Source organism: Hemiscyllium ocellatum, unplaced genomic scaffold, assembly GCF_020745735.1.
Source record: "Hemiscyllium ocellatum isolate sHemOce1 unplaced genomic scaffold, sHemOce1.pat.X.cur. scaffold_1181_pat_ctg1, whole genome shotgun sequence".
In the NCBI taxonomy this organism is placed as follows: Eukaryota; Metazoa; Chordata; class Chondrichthyes; order Orectolobiformes; family Hemiscylliidae; genus Hemiscyllium; species Hemiscyllium ocellatum.
Genome location: NW_026867696.1, coordinates 108,499 through 125,338, shown reverse-complemented (window position 1 = coordinate 125,338; position 16,840 = coordinate 108,499). Strand labels below are relative to the sequence as shown.

At 48.6% G+C, this 16,840-nt stretch overlaps 1 pseudogene; it reads right to left on the bottom strand.

Annotated features, from left to right (window-relative positions):
* Positions 1-3,129: 3,129 nt before the first annotated feature.
* LOC132809410 (zinc finger protein 850-like) overlaps positions 3,130-16,840 on the bottom strand; it is a 63,222-nt pseudogene continuing 49,511 nt past the window's right edge.

The window sequence follows — 16,840 nt, the reverse complement described above, 5'->3', positions numbered from 1 at the left end:
GGGGATCGAGACGTATTGGGAGAAAGCAGGTGAATGGGGTTGACAAACCGATCAGCCACGATTGAATGGTATGAGCAGACCGACCCGATGTGGTGAATGGCCCAAATATCTGCTCCTGTCTTATGGTCTCTTATCTTCCTGGACAAAGTGAGAGAGTTGGGAGCAGGAGTAGGTCATTTGGTTTTTCGAGCCTGCACCAGCTTTGAACAGATCATAACTGGAATTAATCTACCTACATCTAGGTGGATAGGCTGGGATGTTTTCAATGGAACACAGGAAGTGGAGATGCGACATTATAGGAGAATTATAAAATCATGAGGGCATAGATGAGGTGAAATGGCAGGTGTTGTTTCAAGATTAGGAGCAAATTTTAAAGGTGCGAGGGTGAAAAGATTTTAAAAGAGATATATGAGGAGCACCTTTTTCCTTGAGAGAGTGGTTTGTGTGTGGAATGAATGTCCAGAGGAAATGGTGGATGCAGGTACAGTAACAGCGTTTAAAGATGTTTGGATAAGGACATGAATAGGAAAGGTTCAGAGGGAGGTAAAAACAATGACTGCAGATGCTGGAAACCAGATTCTGGATTCGTGGTGCTGGAAGAGCACAGCAGTTCAGGCAGCATCCAAGGAGCAGCAAAAGCCGGAAGGTTCGGAGGGATATGGACCAAACACAGGCAGGTGGAATGAGTTTAGTTTGTAAACATAGTCAGCACGGACTAGTTGGACTGAAGGGTCTGTTTCTGTGCCGTCCGACTTGTAATTGTTCTATACTGGCCTTGAAACCATTTTCTTGTGTTCCCCCAGAAACATCCACCTCTTTGTTGTTCAAAAATCAGATGAGTTCAGCCTTGAATATATTTAATGACCCCCGAACTGCAGGAAGACATCCCCACTTCTGAACTTAATTCCTCTTGCTAATATACCACTTGCCTTGCTGATTGCTTGCTGCACCTGTCTGACAACAGGCAGTGACTGGTGTAGGAGGACGCTGAGGCCCCTTTGTCCATCCACACATCATTCCTGATGAAGGGCTCGGGCCTGAAACTTCAACTCTCCTGCTCCTTGGAAGCTGCCTGAATGCTGTGCTTTTCCAGTGCTACACTTTTTGACTCTGATCTTCAACACCTGCAGTCCTCCCCTTCCCCACATTCCCATATATCACCAATTAAACAATGCACTTCCTTTCTGCTGTTTTCTTCCCCACAGCAAAGGCTATAACTTCACACTGTGGGACTGTTTGCCAATTGAGACGCAGACCTGGATCAACATTTCCTGAGACTGCTCCTCCCTGGATTCACTGCCTTTACATTCAGTTGCTGCGAGTCAACAATTGAAGCCCACAATGAAATAAGAAATTGAAAAGAGAGTGCCGTACTCCCAGATGTTAAACAGAGGAAGGAGGTTGCACTCTGGAGTGAAGCTCAATCTTCATTCAAAGAGAGAGGTGCAGCAGCAGCTTCAGAAGCTCATGGGACAACTTCCGCATTCAGACAATAGGGGATGTTCTCATTGGCAGGAGGACTACTCTCCGTTCGGTCCTCCAAGGCTCCCCATTGGCTTCTAAAGAAGATCGCCCCCGTTGCAGCGGACAGCTAGGAGCATGCGCCGTTCTTGCTGACACCGAGGAGCATGCGCCGTACACTCGGTGGCAATGCTGCGATTACTGACAAATTTAAGTCTCCAAATGCCAATAGGAGAAAAAGAAACGGTAGAACCAATATTTCTTTTCCCCCGTGACTCGACCTAACCAAACATGCTCCTCACTATTTTTGCTAGTCACCTTGCCTGCACCCCTCATTATTTTACAAATCTCAATAAGGTCACCCCTCAACCTCCTCCACTCCAGAGAATAAAGTCTCAGCCTCTCCTTATAACTCAAACCCTTCAGTCCTGGCAACATCCTGGTAACTCTTTACCGAACCCTCTCTAATAGTATTCTTCCCAGAACAGAGCCACCAGAACTGTACTCTGTTGTAAAAGTGGCCTCACCAACATCCTGTACAATTTCAAAACGATGTCCCAACTCCAACATTCAACGGTGTGTACAATGAAGGCAAGTGGGCTAAACAACTCTTAACCACTTAGTCTACCAGTGATGCAACTTTCAAAGAACTATGTACCTGAACCATACCTCCATGTCTCTGTTCTACAACATAACCCAGGGCCCTGCCAGTAACTGCAATTCCTCCCCTTCTTTTTTTAAGCAAAATACAATTCCTCACTTTTATCTATACCTCTCTCCCGTACACATGCTCTCTCTCAAACACAGACACACACCACTCAACACTCTCACAGGTTTATACTCCTCATACATTACCATGCATGCACACAGGCAAACATATACTCTTAGGCAAACTCTCACACACAAAGTCACACACACACACACACTCTGATGCATGCACAGACACACACAGGTCAATGGGGTAAATTTGCATTTGCAGATACATTCAATTTTGATCAAAAAAAGCACACAATCGGCAGGCAGTCAATCCATGTAATATTTTGTACATTCCTACTTTGGAAATTCAAGATTGGGATACAGACAGAGTCAAACCTCACATTCTTCATTTACTGAGCTGAGATGTCACTGATTTTTATAAAACCTTAAGTCATCTCAAGAATGTGACTCAAAAGTACTTCTGAGCTTTACATATTAATTACAAAACCCACAACCCATTCTAGAAGATGAAAGACTAAACCACAATCTTGATTTGTTCAATATATCCTATCAGTAGTATGACACTGATCGGTTGCGATATGTTCCTGCTCCATAGCTACCCGATGAAAGAGCAGCACTAGGAAAGCTACTGCTTCCAAATAAATCTGTTGGATGATAATCTGGTGCTGTGTAATTTTTTCCACTTTATCCACTCCAGTCCAACACCGGCACTTCCACATCGTTCCCAGTGAATACAGCCCACAGCTCCTGGTGCTGCCAGGAAACCTTACAATGCCGATGACACGGTGCACTCTGTACTCCTGAAAAAATTCTAACGATACTGGCTCCTCATTCACTGCTCCATCTGATACACGACATTGGAAACTCTGCATGAGGCTGAAAGAAATGAGCAGCTTTAAAACCAAAACCTCTTGGAGCTCAAAGCCTTCAATGAGAGTCTGAGCCAGGGGGTAAGTTCAGGTAACCCTTTATTGTGACCCAACTTTGTTACAGCTTCAGATTCTCTCCAGCAAAAAGGCAGAGAAAGCATAGCAGATTTTTAAAAAACAAAACACCTTAAGATCAAAGTGCACACAGACCCCCGCCTCCCCTTTCTTTAATATTGGCCAGCACGAAATTGTCTCTTTGTAATTGGATCCTCATTACAACCATAACCCGGAGGAAGTATTGCCTCACTCAGCAATTTCAACCCATATCCTGTGTCCAAGTAAGTTTCTCCTCGCCCATTTGCCAGGGGCTTTGGGGGGGGGCGGGGGGGGGGGGGAATAAGCCACACTGCTGTGGGTCTGGAGTCACATACAGGCCAGACCGGGTAAAGGGTGCAGCTGGGGCGACTGAGTGAATCAGATGGGGGTTTCTCCACCCCCACACCCCTAAAATGGTTTCACCGTTAGATTCTGAACTCCAGATTTCTGACCAAATTCCAATTCCACCATCTGTCGCGGTGGGAATTGAACCCGGAATCCCTGGAACTGGGTTGATCATCCAGTCGATAATGGCACTTGGCCGTCACTCCTTCAATCCCCCTGCGATGGCACGTGAACTCGCTGGTGGCTCCGGAGGTGGGAAGAGCGGGTGAAGCCTTTCCCGCATTCGAGGCAACTGAAGGGCCTCTCCCCCGTGTGGATCCGCCGGTGGGTCAGCAGGTTGGAGGACCGGGCAAAGCTTTTCCCGCACTCGGGGCAGTCGAAGGGCCTTTCCCCCGTGTGGACTCGCCGATGCTTCACCAGGGCAGAGGAATCGCTGAAGGCCTTCCCGCACTCGGGGCAGCTGAAGGGCTTCTGCCCTGTGTGGACCCTTTGGTGCTTCAGCAGGTCGGAGGAATCGCTGAAGCCTTTCCCGCACTCGGGGCAACTGAAGGGCCTCTCCCCGGTGTGGACGCGCTGATGCTTCAGCAGGTCGGAGGAATAGCTGAAGGCCTTCCCACATTCGGGGCAGCTGAAGGGCTTCTCCCCAGTGTGGACCCTCTGGTGCGTACGCAAGTTGCCCACCTGACTGAATCCCTTCCCACACTCGGGGCAGGAGAACGGCCTCTCCCCAGTGTGGATCCGCCGGTGGGTCAGCAGGATGGACGCCTGTGTAAAGGCCTTCCCGCACTCAGGGCAGCTGAAGGGCCTCTCCCCCGTGTGGACCCGCCGGTGCTTCAGCAGGATGGAGGAATTGCTAAAGATCTTGCCGCACTCAGTGCAGGGGAACGGCCTCTCCCCTGTGTGGACCTGCTGGTGGGCCTGCAGGGCGGAGGAATTGCTGAAGGCCTTCCTGCACTCAGGGCAGAAGAACGGCCTCTCTCCGGTGTGACTGCGCCGATGAATCTCCAGGGCAGACGGAGCACGGAAGCCTTTCCCACAGTCACCACACTTCCATGGTTTCTCCAAGGGGCGGGATTCCTCGGGTTTCTCCATGGCCAAAGCTTCAGTCGCGCACAAACACGTCGAGAATTCCTCTTTCCAGGCCGTATAGCTGCTACACACTCCTCATTCAGTGCGCTGCAACAGTTGGGTCTCTCATCCAATCCCACTGATGCTGAAAATGTACTCAAATGGGAACCAAAAAGCTTTCCTCCTTCTCACAGACTCATAGTTGAAAACTGTTGCGTTCCTGATGGACTGAGTGACTGTCAGACAGTGACATCAAAGTGAAAACTGTAGATGCTGGAGAGTCAGAGTCGAAAAGTCAGGCAGCATCCGAGGAGCAGGAGAGTCAACGTTTCGGGCATAAGCCCTTCATCTGTTGATCTTGAAACTTCCCGTCTTCAAATCTTCAAATACTCTGTAAAAAGAAAGAGATTACAAAGGTAGAAATTCTAAACAAGCAATTCTACTTTCTGCAGAATACTTTTTTTTATTCCACAAAACTGAAAGCACCATCTCACTCCGCTCTAACTAATTCTCCTGAAGGATCTTCCAGGGGCTGAAAAGCAAAAAAGCCAAGACTGACATCTCCGCATTTTGGATAACTCCACCTGGAAGTTAATATCTTTCACAACACTGGGATATTGCTGAGAGTGAGCAGGTCTGATTTTGGGAAGCAAAAAAAAGTGCCAATTCAGGGTGAACCTGCAATGCAGCTTCTTGAGGAAGGACCAGACACAAAATGGTTAACGACCCCGGGAAGGGGGGAACAAAATGAGACATCGAGGCATTAACACTGACACCAGAGAAAAACTGAACATACAGACGTGGCAAACTTCGTTGGAAAGCCAGGGTCATAGAGACATAGAGACATACAGCACAGAAACACCCTGTGGTCCAACACGCCTGTACCAAACAGTAAAAAGACATCTGGGTGTTGTTGTACACCAGTCAATGAAGGTAAGCATGCAGGTACAGCAGGTAGTAAAGAAGGCTAATAGCATGCTGGCCTTCATAACAAGAGGGATTGAGTATAGAAGCAAAGAGGTTCTTCTGCAGCTGTACAGGGCCCTGGTGAGACCACACCTGGAGTACTGTGTGCAGTTCTGGTCTCCAAATTTGAGGAAAGACATTCTGGCTATTGAGGAAGTGCAGCATAGGTTCACGAGGTCAATTCCTGGAATGGCGGGACTACCTTACGCTGAAAGACTGGAGCGACTGAGCTTGTATACCCTAGAGTTTAGAAAACTGAGAGGGGATCTGATTGAGACATATAAGAATATTAAAGGATTGGACACGCTAGAGCCAGGAAACATGCTTCCGCTGATGGGTGAGTGCCAAACCAGAGGACATAGCTTAAAAATACAGTGTAGACCATTTAGGACAGAGATGAGGAGAAACTTCTTCAGCAGGGAGTGGTGGCTGTGTGGAATGCTCTGCCCTAGAGGGCAGTGGAGGTCCAGTCTTTGGATTCATTTGAGAAAGAGTTGGATAGAGCTCTCAAGGATAGTGGAATCAAGGGTTATTGAGATAAGGCAGGAACAGGATACTGATTAAGGATGATCAGCCATGATCATATTGAATGGTGGTGCAGGCTCAAAGGGCAGAATGGCCTACTCCTGCACCTATTGTCTATGTTCCAAATCATTCAAATCCCATTTGCCAGCATTAGCCATTTTCCATTTAAACCCTTCCTATTCATATCCCCATTCAGATGCCTTTTTAAATGTTGTAATTGTACTTTCCTCCACCACTTGTGCCATCCTCTGGGTTAATAAATTGCCCTTTTGGTCAGTTTTACACCTGCCCCTCTCCCCCACCCTGAACCAATTACCCTCCCATTCTGGACTCCCCCACCCCAGGGAAAAGACCTTGCCTATTTACCCTATCCATGCTCTTCATGATTTTATAAACCTCTATAAGGTCACACTTCAGCCTCCGACGCTCCAGGGAAAACAGCCCCAGCCTGTTGAGCCTCTTTCTATAGCACAAATCCTCCAACCCTGGCAACATCCTAGCAAATCGTTTCTGAACCCTTTCATGTTTACAACATCCTTCCAATAGGAGGGAGACACAATATTGCAGAAGTGGCTGTGGTTCTGTTGGATAATGGTGGTTTAATTCCAAAGTGTTAATTCCTCCATGAGAAGGGAATAATCAGCAATGTAGCTGTGAGAGGCCCCTTGTAGAAGAGTGAAGAACTGAGTGAGAGAACATTCCATTCAGATGAAGAGGAACAGAGTTGATTCAGAGACTGGGGACTTCAATCTAAAGCAATGGCAGAAACAAGAACAGGCTGCAACAAATGAGGGAACATTATTGAAAGAAATGACAAACATTTAAATAGCACCAGAAGGAACAGTTGTTCCATCCTGTCTGACAAAATAAAACACGATAAGTGGCCTAGCCACAGCTTACAAGGGACATTAAGGATCGCATTTAGAGGGCGGCACGGTGGCACAGTGGTTAGCACTGCTGCCTCACAGCGCCTGTAGACCCGGGTTCAATTCCGACTCAGGCGACTGACTGTGTGGAGTTTGCACGTTCTCCCCGTGTCTGCGTGGGTTTCCTCCGGGTGCTCCGGTTTCCTCCCACAGTCACAAAGATGTGTGGGTCAGGTGAATTGGCCAAGCTAAATTGCCCGTAGTGTTAGGTAAGGGGTAAATGTAGGGGTAAGGGTGGGTTGCGCTTCGGCGGGTCGGTGTGGACTTGTTGGGCCGAAGGGCCTGTTTCCACACTGTAAGTCTAATCTAATCTAATCTAATCAAAGAAGTGGCGTACGAATTGGCTAAAAATAAAGTAGCAGATCTGAAGACTGGGAGCAGTTCAGGTTTCAGCAAAAGGATTGATGAGAAGGGGAAATGGGGTAAGTGAAGAGGCAAAAAAAGCATTAGTGAAAACAATTACACTTAGAAACAGGCAAAGGTCTCATGTGGAATAAAGAGATGGCAGACCAATTCACCACATACGTTGCTCTGATCCTCACAAAGGAGGACACAAGTAACATCCCCAAAATGTTGGGGAACACATGGTCCATTGAGAGCAGAACTGAAGGAAATGAGCAGTTGTGTATAAATGGTGTTGGGGGAAATTGATGGGATTAAAAGTTTACAAATCCCCAGCATCTGGTGATCCAAACGCCAGACTATGGCCCAAGTCATCCAATTGTCAAATCTTGAGCTGACCTTAGCAGGACTTATACACTTAATGGTAAGGTCCCAGGGAGTGTTGCTGAACAAAGTGACCTTGGAGTGCAGGTGTATAGCTCCTTGAAAGTGGAGTTGCAGGTAGATAGGATAGTGAAGGTGTTTGACATGCTTTCCTTTATTAGTTGGAGTATTAATTAATGGAGTTAGGATGTCAGGTTGTGGCTGTACAGGACATTGGTTAGGCCACTTTTGGAATATTGCATGCAATTCTGGTCTCCTTCCTATCGGAAGGATGTTGTGAAACTTGAAAGGGTTCAGAAAAGGTTTACAAAAATGTTGCTACGTTTGGAGGATTTGAGCTATAGGGTGAAGTTGAATAGGCTGGGGCTGTTTTCCCTGAAGCATTGGAGACTGACCTTATAGAGAGGTTTATAAAATCATAATCATGGATAGGATAAATAGACAAAGTCTTTTCCCTGGGGTGGGGACATCCAGAACTAAAGGGCATAGGCTTAGGGTGAGAGGGGAAAGATATAAAAGAGACCCAAGGGACAACTTTTTCACTCAGAGGATGGTGCATGTGTGGAATGAGCTGCCAGAGGAAGTGGTAGAGGCTAGTACAATTGCAACATGTAAAAGGCATCTGGATGGGTATATGACTAGGAAGGGTTCAGAGGGATATGGGCTAGCTGCTGGCAAGTGGATTTAGATTAGGTTGGGATATATGGTTAGCATGGATGAGTTGGACTGAAGGGTCTGTTTCCATGCTATGATGTTTGTCTTGAGTTTCCCATCTGAAACTTGCATCATCCTATAAAAGAAATGTCCAAAAGACATCACTGTGCGCACAAGATGGAAAAAAGACTGAGGGGACAGTTCAACTTTCTACAGAACACTTTTCCTATCCACTTGCTAAATGTATTAAATTCGAATCCTACATATTATCCCTCCCCCTGCATTGAAATTCAAATCCATCCTCATGTCTTTCCTCCACTCCTGGTGTTCGCCCTTTTCTCTTGTCTACAAACTGAAACTAACACCAACACGTCAATGCCCTCCTGGTCATTGCCATCTCGGAAACACCCACATCCTGTTCCAGTGGCACAAATTATCACATTAATTCACCTCAAATTCACAACCCATCTAAGTATTGTTTTTTTCTGGACCTGTCTCCCACTTCCTTTTCCTGTTTTAAGGGCACACAGACCGAGCTCAGGGCCAGGTCTCCCAGAGAGTGAGATGAGGAAATTCTCATTGACACAAAGGATGCCCGAGGTTGGAATTACCTCCCGGAAATGACGGCGAACGGTGCCTTCACCAAGATGGCCGCCCGCCAGCCCGGCCCAAAGACAACTTCCGCCTGACCCTCACAAAGATGGCCGTCGGTTGCCCGGGCAACCCGAGGGGTCCTTCGCCGGTGAAGTAAACAGTGGGCCTGGGCGGCTTTTATTGGAGACCCGAGGAGTTTATAAATCCCACCCCCCTCCCCCGGTTCCCAATCCTACCCTGTCTCACCATCTCTCCCCGGGGGCAGGAGCCAGGTCTTGGCGCTTGGGCCTGGTGACCTCCCCCGGGATGTCTCTGAGACCTGTCCGTGTTCTGAAGAAGGATCCCCGGACCCGGAACGCGCTGCTGGACCCAGCGGTTTCGGTCCTTGTTCCTTCGGCCGCCGTCCGGCTGCGGGAGCTACACTGCACATGCGCCAGCTCGTATAGGGGCGGGGTCATAAAGAGTGACGTCTTCGCCAGTTTAGGGGGCGTGGTTGGAGGAGTCCTCCAAGAATTCGGACACAATAGGGGGCGGGGCGATAGTTGTGCCCGCCCCCGCCCCTAAAAGTTGGGTTTCTTTTGGGTTCGAAGGTAGTTTTTTTTATTCAATTTTCAGCCTGTTCAGAAGTGAGCAGAATGGATTCTTTCTTGATTACAATGTTTTATTAAAATGCCTATTAAATTTTAAAATTTATTAAAAGTGATAAGTGCTAACTTAGCCTGGAGTGCGTCTTTTTAAGAGCAAAAAGAAATTGTTGTTATCTGGGTCTGCAGATTTTGGATGAGCAAAAATGGCCTTTAGTATAGCGATATATTCTTCCTGTCGGAAATGAGAGATTAGGGAGAGTTTCCATGTTACTGAGGATTGTCTGCAGCAAGTGTCCTTGGTCACGAATCCTATCAGATCGACTGGATCTGTTGGAGCAAAAGTTCGAGGCAATGAGGAATTCACAAGAGCTAGGGGGTGTAATAGATACTTATAGGAAGTGAGAAAAGCTGCAGATACAGTCAGATAGATGGAGTAACACCAGGAAAGGTAGGAGAGGTAAACAGTTAGTGCAGGAATCTTCTGTGGCTATACCCGTTTCAAACAAGTATACTGGTTTGGAAAATGTATGGGGTGATGGACTCCCAGCGGAACGTGGCATGAACAGCCAAGTTTCTGGTATTGAGACAGGCTCTAATGTAATGAGGGGCATGCTGGGGTCCAAGTGTTCGATTGTGACAGGGGACCCTCTAGTCAGATGCACAGACAGACATTTCTGCAGCCAGCAGCGAATAATCGAATGGTGTGTTGCCTCCCTCGTGCCAGGATCAAGGATGTCTCGGAGAGGGTGCAGAATATTCCAAAAGGGGAGAGGGACAAGCAGGTCGTCATTGTACACACTGGAACCAATGACATCGGAAGGGAAAAAGATGAGATTCTGAAGGGTCAAAGAAAATTAGGCAGGAATTGAAATAAGAAGGTCCTCGAGGGTCGTAATACCTGGGTTACTCTCGGTGCTATAAGCTAGTGAGGGTAGGAATAGGAGAATAGAGAAGATGAATATATGATTGAGGACCTTGTTCAGGGGAGAAGGGCTCACATTTTTGGATTGTTGGATTCTCTTCTGGGGTAGAAGTGATGTGTACAAGAAGGACAGATTGCACCTGAATTGGAAGGGGACTAATATACTGACAGGGAGATTTGTGAGAGCTGCTCATGAGGTTTTAAACTAGTTAGGTGGGAATAGTGAGGAAAGAGATCAATCTGAGACTGGTACAATTGGGAAAAGGAGTGAGTCAAGCAGTCAGGGTAGGTAGGGACAAAGCAGAGAACAAGTTAGGATTGGTAAATTGAACTGAATTTACTTCAATGCAAGAGGCCTAACATGAAATGCAGATGAAGTCAGGGCATGGGATATGACAGCAATCACAGAAACGTGGCTCAGTGATGGACAGGACTGGCAGCTTAATGTTCCACAATACAAATGCTATAGGAAGGGTAGAAAAGGGGGCAAGCGAGGTGGGGAGTGGTGTTTTTGATAAGGGTTGGTATTACAGCTGTATTTAAGCAGAATATTCTTGGGAATACATCCAGGAAAGTTATTTGGGTGGAACTGAAATGAGAGGGATAATCACCTTATTGGGATGGTATTATATACCCCCCTAAGAGTCAGCGGGAAATTGAGAAACAGATTTGTAAGGAGATTTCAGTTATCAGTAAGAATAATACGGTGGTTATGGTGGGGGACTTTACATCTTTGTCCCCTCACATTAAACTAATGTCCTCTAGTTCTTGACTCCCCCGCCCCAGGAAAATACTTTGTCTAATTTACCCTGTCCATGATTTTATAAACTTCTACACAGTTACCCCTTAGCCTCTGATGCTCCAGAGAAAATAGCTCCATCCTCTTCAGCCTCTCCCTATAGCTCAAACCTTGTTCATCTTTTCTGAACCCTTTCAAGTTTCACAACATCCTTCCAAAAGGAAGGAGACCAGAATTGCATGCAATATTCCACAAGTGACTTAACCGAGGTGTGATACAGCTGAAACATGACCTCCCAACTCCTATACTCAACACTCTGACCAATAAAGGAAAGCATACCTTCTTCACTATCCTATCTACCTGCAACTCCACTTTTAAGGAGCTATGAACCTGCACTCCAAGATCTCTTTGTTCAGTAACACTCCCCTGAACCTTACCATTAAATGTATAAGTCCTGCTCTGATTTGCTTTTCCAAAAATGCAGCCCCTCACATTTATCTAAATTGAACTCCATCTGCCACTCCTCAGCCATTGGCCCATCTGATCAAGATCCCGTTGTAAATTTGAGGTAACCTTGCTCGCTGTCCACTATACCTCCAATTTTGGTGTCATCTGCAAACTCACTAACTATACCTCCTATGTTCACATCAAAATAATTTACGTAAATTATGAAAAGTAGTGAATCCAGCACCGATCCTTGTGGCACTCCACTGGTCACAGTCCTCAAGTCTGAAAACCTACCCTCCACCACCACCCTCTGCCTTTTACCTTTGAGCAAGTTCTCCTTGTGTTCCATGAGATCTAACCTCGAACACCTTACTGAAGTCCACATAGATCACATCCACCACTCTATCCTCATCAATCCTCTTTGTTACTTCTTCAAAAAACTCAATCAAGTTCATGAGACATGATTTCCCATGCACAAAGCCATGTTGACTATCCCTAATCAGTCCTTGCCTTTCCAAATGTGTAAATACTGTCCCTCAGGATTCCTTCCAACAACTTGTCCACCACCGACATCAGTCTTATTGGTCTATAGTTCCCTGGCTTGTCCTTACTGCCCTTCTTAAACAGTGGCACCATGTTAGCCAACCTAAGTCTTCTGGCACCTCACCTGTGACTATCAATGATACAAATATCTCAGCAACTTCCCTCGCTTCCCACAGAGTTCTCGGGTACACATGATCAGGTCCTGGGGATTTATGCATTTCAAGACATCCAGCACCACATCCTTTCTAATATGAACATTTTTCAAGATGTCACCATCTATTTGACTACATTCTATATCTTCCATGTCCTTCTCCACAGTAAACACTGATGCAAAATACTCATTTATTATCTCCCCCATCTCCTGCGGATCCACAGAAAGGCCACCTTGCTGATCTTGGAGGGGGCCTATTCTCTCCCTAGTTACCCTTTTGCCCTTAATGTATTTGTAAAACCCTTTGGATTCTCCTTCACCATATGCGCCAAAGCTGTGTCTTTTTGCCCTCCAGGAGTACAGGAGTTGGGAGATTGTGTTTCTGCTCCTATGTCTGATGGTCTCTTGCTGTCCTGGACACAGAGTGAGAATTGGGAGCAGTAGTAGGCTATTTGGTCTTTCAAGCCTGCACCAGCATTGAACAGATGATAAATGGATATGGATCTCCCTACATAGCGGTGCAGAGGCTGGGACTACTTTCACTTGAGCACAGGTAACCTTACAGAGGTTTATAAAATCATGAGGGGTGTAGATGAGGTGAACATTTAAAAGATATTTGGATAAGTACATGAATAGGAAAGGTTCAGAAGGGATACGGGTCAAACACAGGCAGCTGGGACTAGTTTAGTTTGTGAATATAGTCAGCATGGACTAGTTGGGCTGAAGGGGTCTGTTTCTGTGCTCGGCGAAAGTGAGGACTGCAGATGTGGGAGATCAGAGCCATGATTAGAGTGGTGCTGGAAAAGCACAACAAGTCAGGCAGCATCCGAGGAGCAGGAAAATCAACATTTCGGGCAGGAGGGGCTGCCTCATTGAATGACCCCCTAACGTGGGTGGCAAGGTGGCACAGTGGTTTGCACTGCTGCCTCACAGCGCCAGAGAGCTGGGTTCAATTCCTGCCTCAGGTGACTCTCTATGTGGAGTTTGCACGTTCTCCCCGTGTCTGCGTGGGTTTCTTCGCACAATCCAAAAATGTGCTGGTTAGGTGAATTGGCCATGCCTGAAGAAGGGCTCGTGGCTGAAACATCAACTCTCTTGCTCCTCGGATGCTGCCTGACCTGCTGTACTTTTCCAGCACCACTCTTTTCGACTGAACTGCACTGGGAAACATTGGGCGAGATAGAAGGATATTGTATGGAGGAAAAAAGTTGAGAGAAAGAGAGAGAGAAGGAAAGAGAGAGACTCAAGGTCCAACTTTCGCATTCAGACAATAAGGCGACTCTGATTGGCAGGAGGACCCATCCCCTTCCGGTCCTCCAGGTCGTCCTATTGGTTCGTCAAAAGAAGGTCGCGCGCCCTTTCTGCGGTCAGCGAGAAGCATGTGCAGTGCTTGCTGACACCGAAGATCATGCGCAGTATTCCCTGTGGAGATGCTAGTGTTACTGACAGATTTTAAGTGTCCAAATGCTAATAGGAGTTCAAAAGTCATTTTTTTTTATTCCCCCATTGGCTCAACATTGTATTCTTTTCGCATTTTAATGGCTACTCAACTTTTGTATGTCTTTTCCCCAGGGTAGGGAGAGTTCAGAACTAGAGGGCATAGATTTAGGGTGAGACCAGAAAGATTTATGAGACACCTAAGGGACAACCTTTTAACACAGAGGGTTTACTTCTGTTGATGTAAATATTGTTGTAAATCTTAGCTGGGTAATTTAACCTGAAGTTTATCTATTCAAAATGCTATTTATTTTTATTTTGAAACTTATTTTACAATTCCAAACCTATTTTAATATTCTAAAAGGAAGCCCAGCCAGTTCTGAAGAGGAGTAACACTGGACTCAAACTCTCTCTCTCCCCACAGAACAGTTCTTCCTAGCCCTATCAGAGATTAAAGACAGTAAGTACCAAAAACTTTCATGTACTTACCCCCACACTCGTGGCCCCTCAACTATTCCAGAATCTTCCACAGGCCTGTCGGACGCCATTACACATGTGGCCTCCACAGCGCCCGCGGCACCAAAGGCCGCCGCCGACCGTGATGTCACTTCCGCCCCCACCGACCTCGGAGCCCCGCGATCGCCGCCCCTACAACTGCCCCGGTGACCACCACACACACAACCGCTTCCACGATCGCCGACGGACCCGCGACCCACGCGGCCACCGGGAATGACCACCACTCCTCCGTCGCCGCAACCATTTCCGCCCCTCCGGTTGCCGTCGACGCAGCCACTTCCGCCCCCACTGACATCACTAACCTGCAGGAGCACAAATCCTCAGGTTTCCCCGCCCCCACGCCGTCTTTCGTCACTACGCATAACCCCGCCCCCACGCCATCTCCCGTCGCTTCACGTAACCCCGCCCCCACGCTTATTTCCGTCACGACGCATGACCCCGCCCCCACGTCGAGCAACGTCACCACGTCCAACTCCGCCCCTACTTCGATCTCTGTCCCCGCCCCTAACCCCGCCCCCAGCTCCAGCTCCAGCTCCAGTCCCACACCAGGTCCTAGCTCCCAGCCTTGCCGGATTTTCACCATCCCTCCAGATCTCCCCCTCTCTGAGGATGAAAGATCAGTCCTCAGCAGGGGCCTCACCTTCGTTCCCCTACGCCCTCGGATTAATGAGTTCAACACGCGGCGAGATATTGAACAATTCTTCCGCCGCCTTCGCCTCCGTGCCTACTTTCACAACCAAGACTCCCGCCCACCCTCTGACGACCCCTTCTCCCGCCTCCAACACACCCCATCCACCTGGACACCCCGTGCAGGCCTCCTACCCGCCCTCGACCTCTTTATAGCCAACTGCCGCCGTGACATCAACCGACTCAACCTGTCCACCCCTCTCACCCACTCCAACCTCTCACCCTCAGAACGTGCAGCCCTCCACTCCCTCCGCTCCAATCCCAACCTCACCATCAAACCCGCAGACAAGGGAGGCGCGGTGGTAGTTTGGCGCACTGACCTGTATACCGCTGAAGCCAAACGCCAGCTCGCGGACACCTCCTCTTATCGCCCCCCTTGACCATGACCCCACCTCCCACCACCAAACCATCATCTCCCAGACCATCCAGGACCTCATCACCTCAGGGGATCTCCCATCCACCGCCTCCAACCTCATAGTCCCACAACCCCGCACCGCCCGTTTCTACCTCCTGCCCAAAATCCACAAACCTGCCTGCCCCGGCCGACCCATTGTCTCAGCCTGCTCCTGCCCCACCGAACTCATCTCCCAATACCTCGACACGGTCCTGTCCCCTTTAGTCCCAGAACTCCCCACCTACGTTCGGGACACCACCCACGCCCTCCACCTCCTCCAGGATTTTCGCTTCCCCGGTCCCCAACGCCTTATTTTCACTATGGACATCCAGTCCCTGTACACCTCCATCCCCCATCACGAAGGACTCAAAGCCCTCCGCTTCTTCCTTTCCCGCCGCACCAACCAGTACCCTTCCACTGACACCCTCCTTCGACTGACTGAACTGGTCCTCACCCTGAATAACTTCTCTTTTCAATCCTCCCACTTCCTCCAAACTAAAGGAGTTGCCATGGGCACCCGCATGGGCCCCAGCTATGCCTGCCTCTTCGTAGGATATGTGGAACAGTCCATCTTCCGCAACTACACTGGCACCACCCCCCCACCTTTTCCTCCGCTACATCGATGACTGTATCGGCGCTGCCTCGTGCTCCCACGAGGAGGTTGAACAGTTCATCAACTTTACTAACACCTTCCATCCCGACCTGAAATTCACCTGGACTGTCTCAGCCTCCTCCCTCCCCTTCCTAGACCTTTCCATTTCTATCTCGGGCGACCGACTCAACACAGACGTCTATTATAAACCGACTGACTCCCACAGCTACCTGGACTACACCTCCTCCCACCCTGCCCCCTGTAAAAACGCCATCCCATATTCCCAATTCCTTCGTCTCCGCCGCATCTGCTCCCAGGAGGACCAATTCCAACACCGCACAGCCCAGATGGCCTCCTTCTTCAAGGACCGCAGATTCCCCCCAGACGTGATCGACGATGCCCTCCACCGCATCTCCTCCACTTCCCGCTCCTCCGCCCTTGAGCCCCGCTCCTCCAACCGCCACCAAGACAGAACCCCACTGGTTCTCACCTACCACCCCACCAACCTGCGCATACAACGTATTATCCGCCGCCATTTCCGCCACCTCCAAACGGACCCCACCACCAAGGATATATTTCCCTCCCCTCCCCTATCAGCGTTCCGCAAGGACCACTCCCTTCGTGACTCCCTTGTCAGATCCACACCCCCCACCAACCCAACCTCCACCCCCGGCACCTTCCCCTGCAACCGCAGGAAATGTAAAACTTGCGCCCACACCTCCACACTCACTTCCCTCCAAGGCCCCAAGGGATCCTTCCATATCCGCCACAAGTTCACCTGTACCTCCACACACATCATCTATTGCATCCGCTGCACCCGATGTGGCCTCCTCTATATTGGTGAGACAGGCCGCTTACTTGCGGAACGCTTCAGAGAA